Source organism: Myxine glutinosa, chromosome 7 (genome assembly GCF_964187855.1).
Source record: "Myxine glutinosa chromosome 7, kmMyxGlut1.1, whole genome shotgun sequence".
NCBI lineage: Eukaryota > Metazoa > Chordata > Myxini > Myxiniformes > Myxinidae > Myxine > Myxine glutinosa.
This window is the reverse complement of record NC_136267.1, coordinates 53,952,641-53,960,884: the sequence shown is the minus strand read 5'-3', so window position 1 is coordinate 53,960,884 and position 8,244 is coordinate 53,952,641. Positions and strand designations below refer to the sequence as shown.

The window sequence follows — 8,244 nt, the reverse complement described above, 5'->3', positions numbered from 1 at the left end:
GGTGGTATCCCCGTATCAGGTAAATTTTGGAAAATATGACCCGTCCCGCCAAACGGGCGGAAAAGTCCTGGATGTGCGGGATCGGGTACCTGTCGGGGGTGGTAGCGTCGTTGAGGCGGCGGTAGTCGCCACACGGGCGCCATCCGCCCCCCGGCTTTGGCACGATGTGCAGTGGTGAGGCCCACGCGCTATTGGAGCGCCGCACGATGCCGAGGTGCTCCAACGCGTCGACCTCGGCCTTTGCCATGGCCAGCTTGGCCGGGTCGAGGCGGCGGGCCCTGGCGTAGACCGGCGGGCCTGTAGTGGGTATGTGGTGCTCGATCCCATGCCGCACTGCGACGGCCGAAAACGTCGGCTGCGTGAGGGCCGGGAATTCCGCGAGCAGGCGAGCGAACCCGTTCGCCGTCGGGAGGGCGCACGCCAGTTCGGTCGGCGCGGAGCTGCTCATCGTGCACGCCAGGGAGCTGAAGGTCTCGGCGTTGACAAGGCGACGTCGTTTGACGTCGACCAGCAGCCCGTGCGCGCAGAGGAAGTCGGCGCCCAGCAAAGCCATGGGGACGCAGGCAGTCACAAAGGTCCACTGAAAGCGCTGGCTGCCGAAGCAGAGGGTGACGTCGCGCGGGCCGAAAGTGCGTATGGCCGAGCCATTAGCAGCGACCAAAGAGGGTCCGCAAACGGCGTCCCGCCTGTCCTGCTCGGAGGCGGGTATGATGCTCAGTTGGGCGCCGGTGTCACAAAGGAAACGCCGCCCGGACGCTTTGTCCCGAATAAAAAGCAAGTTGCCCGAGTGGCGGCGCTCATGGCTGGGAATGAACGCCGGCCCGGCCGTTTCCCGACTTGCCGAAAGTGCACGGAGGTCGGCACGTCCGAGCCTTGTGTCCGAACCTGGCGTGGTAATAACACCATGCCTGGTCAGGTGGAGGCCCCGGCCGTCGTGTCGGAAGTGGTCTGCGCGGCGTGGCGGCCGCCAGTTGCACCGGCAGTTCGGGCTCCAACCGCGCAGGGCGCTCGGGCGTCGTGGGCGTCGCCTCGGACGGCAGCAGGCTCCAGGTAGCCGCGCCGATGTGTTGGCCCGCCGAGGAGATCTTATCGGCTTCCCTGGCGAGGGCGCGGGGATTGGTGATCGACTTGCCAGCCAGGGCGAGGCGTACCGGGTGAGGCAGCTGGCGAAGGAACAGCTCGCGGAACAGAAAATCCGGAGAGTGCTCACCGAGCAACGAGAGCATATAGTCCATGCGCTCGGACGGGCGCGTGTCGCCGAGCTCGGGCAGGTCGAGCAGGCGTCGTGCGCGTGCCGCCGGTGAGAGGGCGAAAGCGTCGAGGAGGAGCGTCTTCAGCGCGTCATACTTGTCGGCAGCCGGCGGGTGCTCGAGGAGGCTCAGGGCGCGGGCTGCGGTGGCGGAACCGAGCGCCGCCACGACGTGGTCGAAGCGGGTGTCGTCCGCGGTGATGCCTCGCAGGGCGAACTGGGAGCCCGCCTGGGCGAACCAAACAGCCGCGTGAGCCTCCCAGAAGGTAGGCAGTTTAAGAGTCACTGCCGTGTCCATGTCGGTAGGTCACCAGTGAAGGAGCTGCGCTCCAACGCGAGTCGAAAGAATTGACGCGACCAAAGACGGAATTCGTCCGAGTTGCTTTATTGAAACAAAACAGCTCAGGTATTCTGACAAGCCCGTTTATCGGGCAGCAATATATATACATATTTATGCCGGGGCGTTTGCCCGGGAAAACCGAGACCGGGCATGCCCGGGTGTCAAGGGCGAGTCCTGGAAAGGCGAGTCTGGACATGCCCGGGCGTCCTGGACGCGGCCTGGCAAGTCGAGGCTGGGCGTGCCCCAAGCGCTCTGGGCGAGCCATGGAAAGGCGAGAGCGGGCATGCCCGGACGCTCTGGGCGAGCCCTGGAAAGGCAAGTCTGGACATGCCCGGGCGTCCTGGACGCGGCCTGGCAAGTCGAGGCTGGGCGTGCCTGGGCGCTCTGGGCGAGCCCTGGAAAGGCGAGAGCGGGCATGCCCGGGAAAGACGAGACCGGGCGTGCCCGAGAGGTTCGGGTGTGCCCGGGAACAGCGAGTCCGGGCATGCCCAGGAGAGGCGCGTCTGGGCCCGTCCGGACCACTGATCTGTATATACTACTGGATAGAGCATCGGCCAATAGGCTTGTACAACGCTGTGAAGCCGGCGCGCGACAGCGGCGGCCATCTTGCCACTCGCACAAGGAGGCGCGGCCTGTGTCAGTTCCTGGCGTTTGCACAACTGTGGAATGAACTACCTCGTAACACCGCAACTGAAAGTCACTCAACAAGCTGTTTTAGAAAGAAACCTAGATAATACGTGCAAAATTTTCAGAATTATACTTTGTAAATATATACAAAGTGTCATTTTCCAAACTCAATGATTGACAGACAATGTATATGTTTATGTATTTGGCACGCCAATGTTCTCTTGTAATATCCTTTCGTTTTATTGTTCTTAACTCTCAATGTAAGTCTTCAAATTAATGTTTATTTGTACGTTCCAGGTTAGCAGCTCGAAAACTCAATTCTGATTGATTTTTTTGCCAACCTTCCTCACAATTTCAACGCAAATTTCTTGTCCATGTTTGTGTTTTTCTCAAATAATTCTCGATTTAAGTATGAATTTAGTGTATAATCCAAATTGCTTGAGAATAAAGCATTATTATTAAAATTTACTAATTTTTCAAAGATTTAATCATCCTTGATACAATAAATTAGTCCACAATTTAAGGGCATTGTGGTCAACGCTGTTCTCACGGAATACTTTCTCCAGGATGTCTATATGTGATGGTTTCAATGTTGGGTCATTTACTCATTCTATGTCAAGAATTTATCAGTTGACAACAAACAAAGTCTTCTGAAAGACAAATGAAACATAAAAAGCTTAAAGTTGGAATAAAAAGGCACCTTTTATTACAAAGCCTCAATTAATAATAATAATATTGACCGACATATGTAGTGTGCCCTTTTCAAAGAGGCTCAACAAAAGAAACAAACATTTTGTCACCAAAATCATCATTGAACAAGTGTCTTCAGTTTGTTCTTGTGGTAATGCGTTTGATTGGCGACCGCCAGGTCAGGGTTTCGACACCCTCTGTCGTGGGTATGTTTCACACTTCATCTCATTACCCAGACAGTTCTCTGGCCCGGTTTGGCACACGGATTGCAGAAATGTGGCCTAAAGTCCCACACATTTCATTTCGCTCAGATACTGATGTAGGAGGTATGCCCGACTTCCTCTGGGAATGGTTACACAGTGTGGGTGCCACGTCGGAGAAGGCACGACCACCAAAAGTCACCGCCACATGTTGTTTCACAGCAAGCAGGTAATCCCTAGACCAGACAGCACCACAGCCGACATGCCTGACCGAACACTGCAGTGAACAACCAGAGGATTAGCCGGAGTATTGTCACACCACCAAGCAAGCATTATCCATTCAGTTCACTCAAGACTCATTGTTGCTTCCCAGTATTCTTTCACAGAACAAATTTGCACAAAGAAACAATCCAGATCTAAACAATTATCCTACAATACAATCCACATTTGAAGTAAAATTGATCCACATATTCAGATGATATGGTGACAAAATGCGATGATGCACAGGATACAAAAAGCACAAAATGCTGACATTTGAAGGAGCCAAAAAGAGCAGCCTGTCAGTGCTCCATTGTCTCCCAGTTGCAAACAACAAACACAAAGAAGAGAATACAGTCAATACACTATTTGAGTTCACTTGTTAGTCACAAGCATAAGGTGAACAAATTTAATGAGAGGCAAGAGCACATCTTGAATGCAGAACGCTTCAGAAGTATTTCTTGAAGTACATAAAAACATCATAATTTAAAATGGGTGCATGGCAAGCATAGTTAGTTAAACTTAGTTGCATACATGTGTGCATATGTCGACCAATTATGTTAATTTACATACCATAGTCCTTTCAAAAGGAACATCTGATATGCAAAAATTGTGAAATAAAAACAAAATTACTGGTGTTTGAAGAGAATTAGCTTGGTGAGCCGCTTGCGCACATTGGGCCCCGTGATCTGCTCATTCAGCTGCTTCGTCAGATGATGCATTCGTATCTTGATGTAACAAGAGGACAAACACTTGACAAGAAGGTGGACATGGTTGCATTCTGGAGAACCACTGAGCACGTGCTCATCCAACCTGTCAAAAACACCCCGCTGACATACTTCACCCAACACGGTTGACATGATGGCAGGAGCAATCCTCTTGGACTGTGGTAGAGCACCTTCAGTGGTGTGCAGCATCCTCTGTATGCACTGCTCTGTGGCAGTACACACTGTGATCACATCAGCCGCCGCCCTCACAAGACCTCCTCTATTCTTTCTGTCCAAAAGAAGACAACCAGTGGCAACACCACCGTCAGTCATCGCATCTATACACTCTGGACATGACAAACGCTTGGCAGCCATACGAACAACATATCCAGCTATGTAGCATATGACTTCTTCCTTGTAGAGGGATAGCCTTCCAATGTCGGGGATATGAGCATAATCATGGTCGTGATGAGGAGCAGATGGGTGAGGCTCCATGCCATACTTCCTCACCAGCAACATGTCTTGACAGATCTCTGACTCTGGTTCCCTGTGCACACTGGAGACATGAAGAACGCCGGTTGTATCCTGGGCAATACAATTTCCACCAAGTGCGGATATCTCGTGGCGAATCAAAAGTCGCTTGTACAGAGCAGTGAACTGCTTGGAGGTGGGGTTGTTGTTCATACCTCCAGCCGCTCGTACAGCACAGAAGAACAACTCCAGATGGTCTTGGCTTGTTTTGTACGTCAGCAAGTACTTCAGTTTTGGTTCTGCAGCACCAACAAGAGATTCATACATATCTTGAAGACTCCTGATCGCCACGAGAAATCCAACAAAGCCTGTTTTTCTTGGGGTTTCGTAAATTGGCTTGCCATGAACATCTTTCAGCGACAATACATACGTGAAGGCGTTTCTCAGAAAGGGACGCCACTGAGGCTCGTTGCGGGGATGCATTGGTGCCTTGTAGTTGCGGGCCAAGGGATTTCTCGAGTTCATTATATCAAATAAATGATCAAATGTACGTATGAACTAGACCGTTGCTTCACAGCCTTCAAACTTCTTCAGCTTCAAATCTTTATCGCAAAACTCCAGTGCATCAGCCACACTGCTGCTGAGAGTTTGGGCCGCCAAGTTGACTTTCATCTTTTGCTTGTCCCAGTGGATGTGTGCCGACCTCAGCTTGTTACCAGCTCTGAGCCCCTCCTCCTCTTGCAGCACGTGTAGACGTTCAATGTAAGACCAACAAATCTTCCCTCCCGATCCATCAACCAAAATTCCCTTGGATGCAAGTGTGTTTCTCACCAGTTTCAACATATGACATATGTCAAGAAGGACACTCACACGCAACTCCGGTTTACTGGGATGAGGGAATGAGGGATCCAACCGAGCAATGTCCATATTTGCCCCCAGCTGCTTCAACATGGTCATGTGACATGATGGTCCATCACATGTAAGAGAGGCAACTTCAACGTCAATGTCACACAGCTTCTGTATGCACTGCATCACCAAATTGGCCCTTTCAGCACCTGACATGCCATGTATCAAAAAATAGCCAACTGGAACTTTCCAATTGCTGTTTAATGACACAACCATGAGAACAAGTGCATCAGTTGCAACAGGAGTTGAATCATCGCATACATCTGTTCCAATGTCAACATAGCCACGCAGCTTATCACCATCCCAACTGACGTGCTTTCTGATGGACATTTCATCAAGCATGAGGGCACAAACAACACGTCTCTTTTCAGCTTCAGCCTCCTTCACTTTCAGTTGTAAGGCCACAAAGGATTCTTGTGTGAATCCCGGTTCACCACTGATACAACTGTACCACTTCCTGATGACTGCAGGGTGTGGCAATGCCATGTCAAAAGTTTTGCGTACATACATGTAGGCTTTGGTTGAATAGAATTGAAGGGTCAGAGCAAATGCTCTGAGTGCAGGAGGATACGTCTTCCTTGTCACCTTGCCACTTTTCTTGTTTTGGAGCATTCTTTCCATTATTCCAGAAGGAACATCAGAGAAGGTCTTTGCCAACTGGTCAGCTCCATTCTCAGAGAGCAGCTGCTCATCACGAAGTGCCTGAACAACTGTGGTCAAAGATTTGACTTTCCTCCGGCAGCGACGTGATTTCTGCTGTGTCAATTTGAGCTTTTTCTTGACGCTACAAAGATTGTCATGCACAGAGTCCAGTTTACGTTTCACACTCCGTGGACTGGCAGTTACAGCATATGTGTGATCAGCACCAGTCGTTGCTGCAAGCTTTGATGGGCTGGTGATGATTGATGTACTGGGTGTGTTTTCCAGTGACTCTTGCAGATTGACCGGTGCTTCTTGCGGGAAAGACCGTGGTTTGGGTGGCTTTCGCTTCCTTTCATCCTGGAAATCCATCAGAATAATAGATCAGAATTAATTATGAACGAAGAAATTATACAAGATTATTTATTTGGGATGTTCTTGAGAAAAGAGATGGTGGAAAAGTATTGATAAGTTGCTGATGTTGATATGTTTGCAAAATTTATATATTTGACACATCAATTGGCATGTAAGTAGACAAGTGTGAAAATCACTGCTGGCAGTGACAGCTACAACATGACACTATTTATATCTCAGTTACTCCACCACAACATGAAACTCTTGTATTATGTACCTTCTGCAGGTGGGTCGGAAAATCAAATATGGTTGGCAGGGAATTTTCTCTGAGTCTTGTGGTCTGACCTGTCCTGTCAAAACATGAGTCATCAAAGTGGTCTGAGCAAAGGACAGACTTCTTTGAAGGTTTCCATTTGTCACGTTTCACATTCACAACCCATTTCTGGAGAACATCTGGACGACTGAATGGAAATCTGAAAAAAATATTTTCAAGAAATTAGCCGATAGTCATGAAAGTACAACTCGAAGCAACAATTTACAACATATTCAATATGTAAGGCTCAACATACTAGCCATATAAACACTCAATTACCATGTACTTATACAGAATCAGTTATTGGTTTCAAAGTTTAACTGCATTGAGTTTTGCAACTTTAAATCATCCAGGGTACACATTATTAGACGGGACCATGCTATTTATACTCGTCCTCGATAACTATATATAGATAAAGACTTTGGGTCAAACTTAGCCCTGAGGGACCGCATATTGATGAAATATGTCCCGGCTCAGTGACTTTGCGCACTCTGCGGTTGAGTCAAACTAGTTCTGAAGTTCAGTAGTTGAAACTTGAATCCAGATCGCGGTTGTGCAAACATCATAATTTAACATTCAAATTCAACGTTTTTAAAATAAAACATTCTCAAATAAATGTTAATTTTCAGTACTTACAGATGAAATGTCTTTCCACATCCTCGTATTTGTCTCTTTGTGCAATTAATAGCAGCACAAGCCGGCATTTCATAATACGTTAGCGGAGCGTGTTGACGAAAAATTTATGCGAGTGGCAACATGGCGTCCAGTGGCCGGGCGCTGACTTCAACTCAAGAGCCCGACCCGCTATCCAGTAGTATATACAGATCAGTGGTCCGGACGAGCCCGGCATGGCGATCGCGCCCTGGCCGCGTCCTGGCAGGTGCAAGGCGATTGTGTACATTCAGCGGGAACCGCTACATCTCGGCAATTTCCCGTGCGTGGCGACGAATTTTTAATATATCTCGGCATTTTCCCGTCTGTTATTTCAGGCGGTGTATGACTGACCATGCCGTGATTGTAAAAAAATATATCTCGGCAATTTCTCGTGTGTAGCGACACGTGAACGAAGCTATGCTCCTCTCTCCACATTATTGTGACGACGTATAAATTAAATATTTCATCGTGACGATTGTCATCAAATGGACGAATTTTTAATATATCTCGCCATTTTCCCGTCTGTTATTTCGGGCGGTGTATGACTACCCATGCCGTGATTGTTAAAAAATGTAACTCAATGGACTTGAAGTTGCAGGCCTTTGAGAATTCATTTCGTTCTATAAAGGGCAACTTTCATCGGATTTTCTTCCCGTTTTTTTTCAACCGAGTCTAAAACAATGTTAGCGACTGTGAAAAATGAAATGATATATCGAATTTGATTTCAAATAAAACTGTGTGAGAGAGGAAGACACCACGGGCCTACAAAACAGGCCTCAAAGCTATGCGAGTTAATAAAATGGTGGATATTTGTTTATATGAAGCCTCTCCCAAAA

The 8,244-nt window shown here is 48.6% G+C and overlaps 1 long non-coding RNA gene across 1 annotated transcript; it reads right to left on the bottom strand.

The window, feature by feature from the left end:
- Positions 1 to 6,387: 6,387 nt before the first annotated feature.
- LOC137416822 (uncharacterized) lies at positions 6,388 to 7,577 on the bottom strand. The gene is made up of 3 exons (XR_013624082.1): positions 7,391 to 7,577; positions 6,719 to 6,914; positions 6,388 to 6,447 (listed from the first exon to the last, which is right to left on the bottom strand). It is a non-coding gene; the product is annotated as an uncharacterized LOC137416822 (long non-coding RNA).
- Between the last annotated feature and the right edge of the window lie 667 nt (positions 7,578 to 8,244).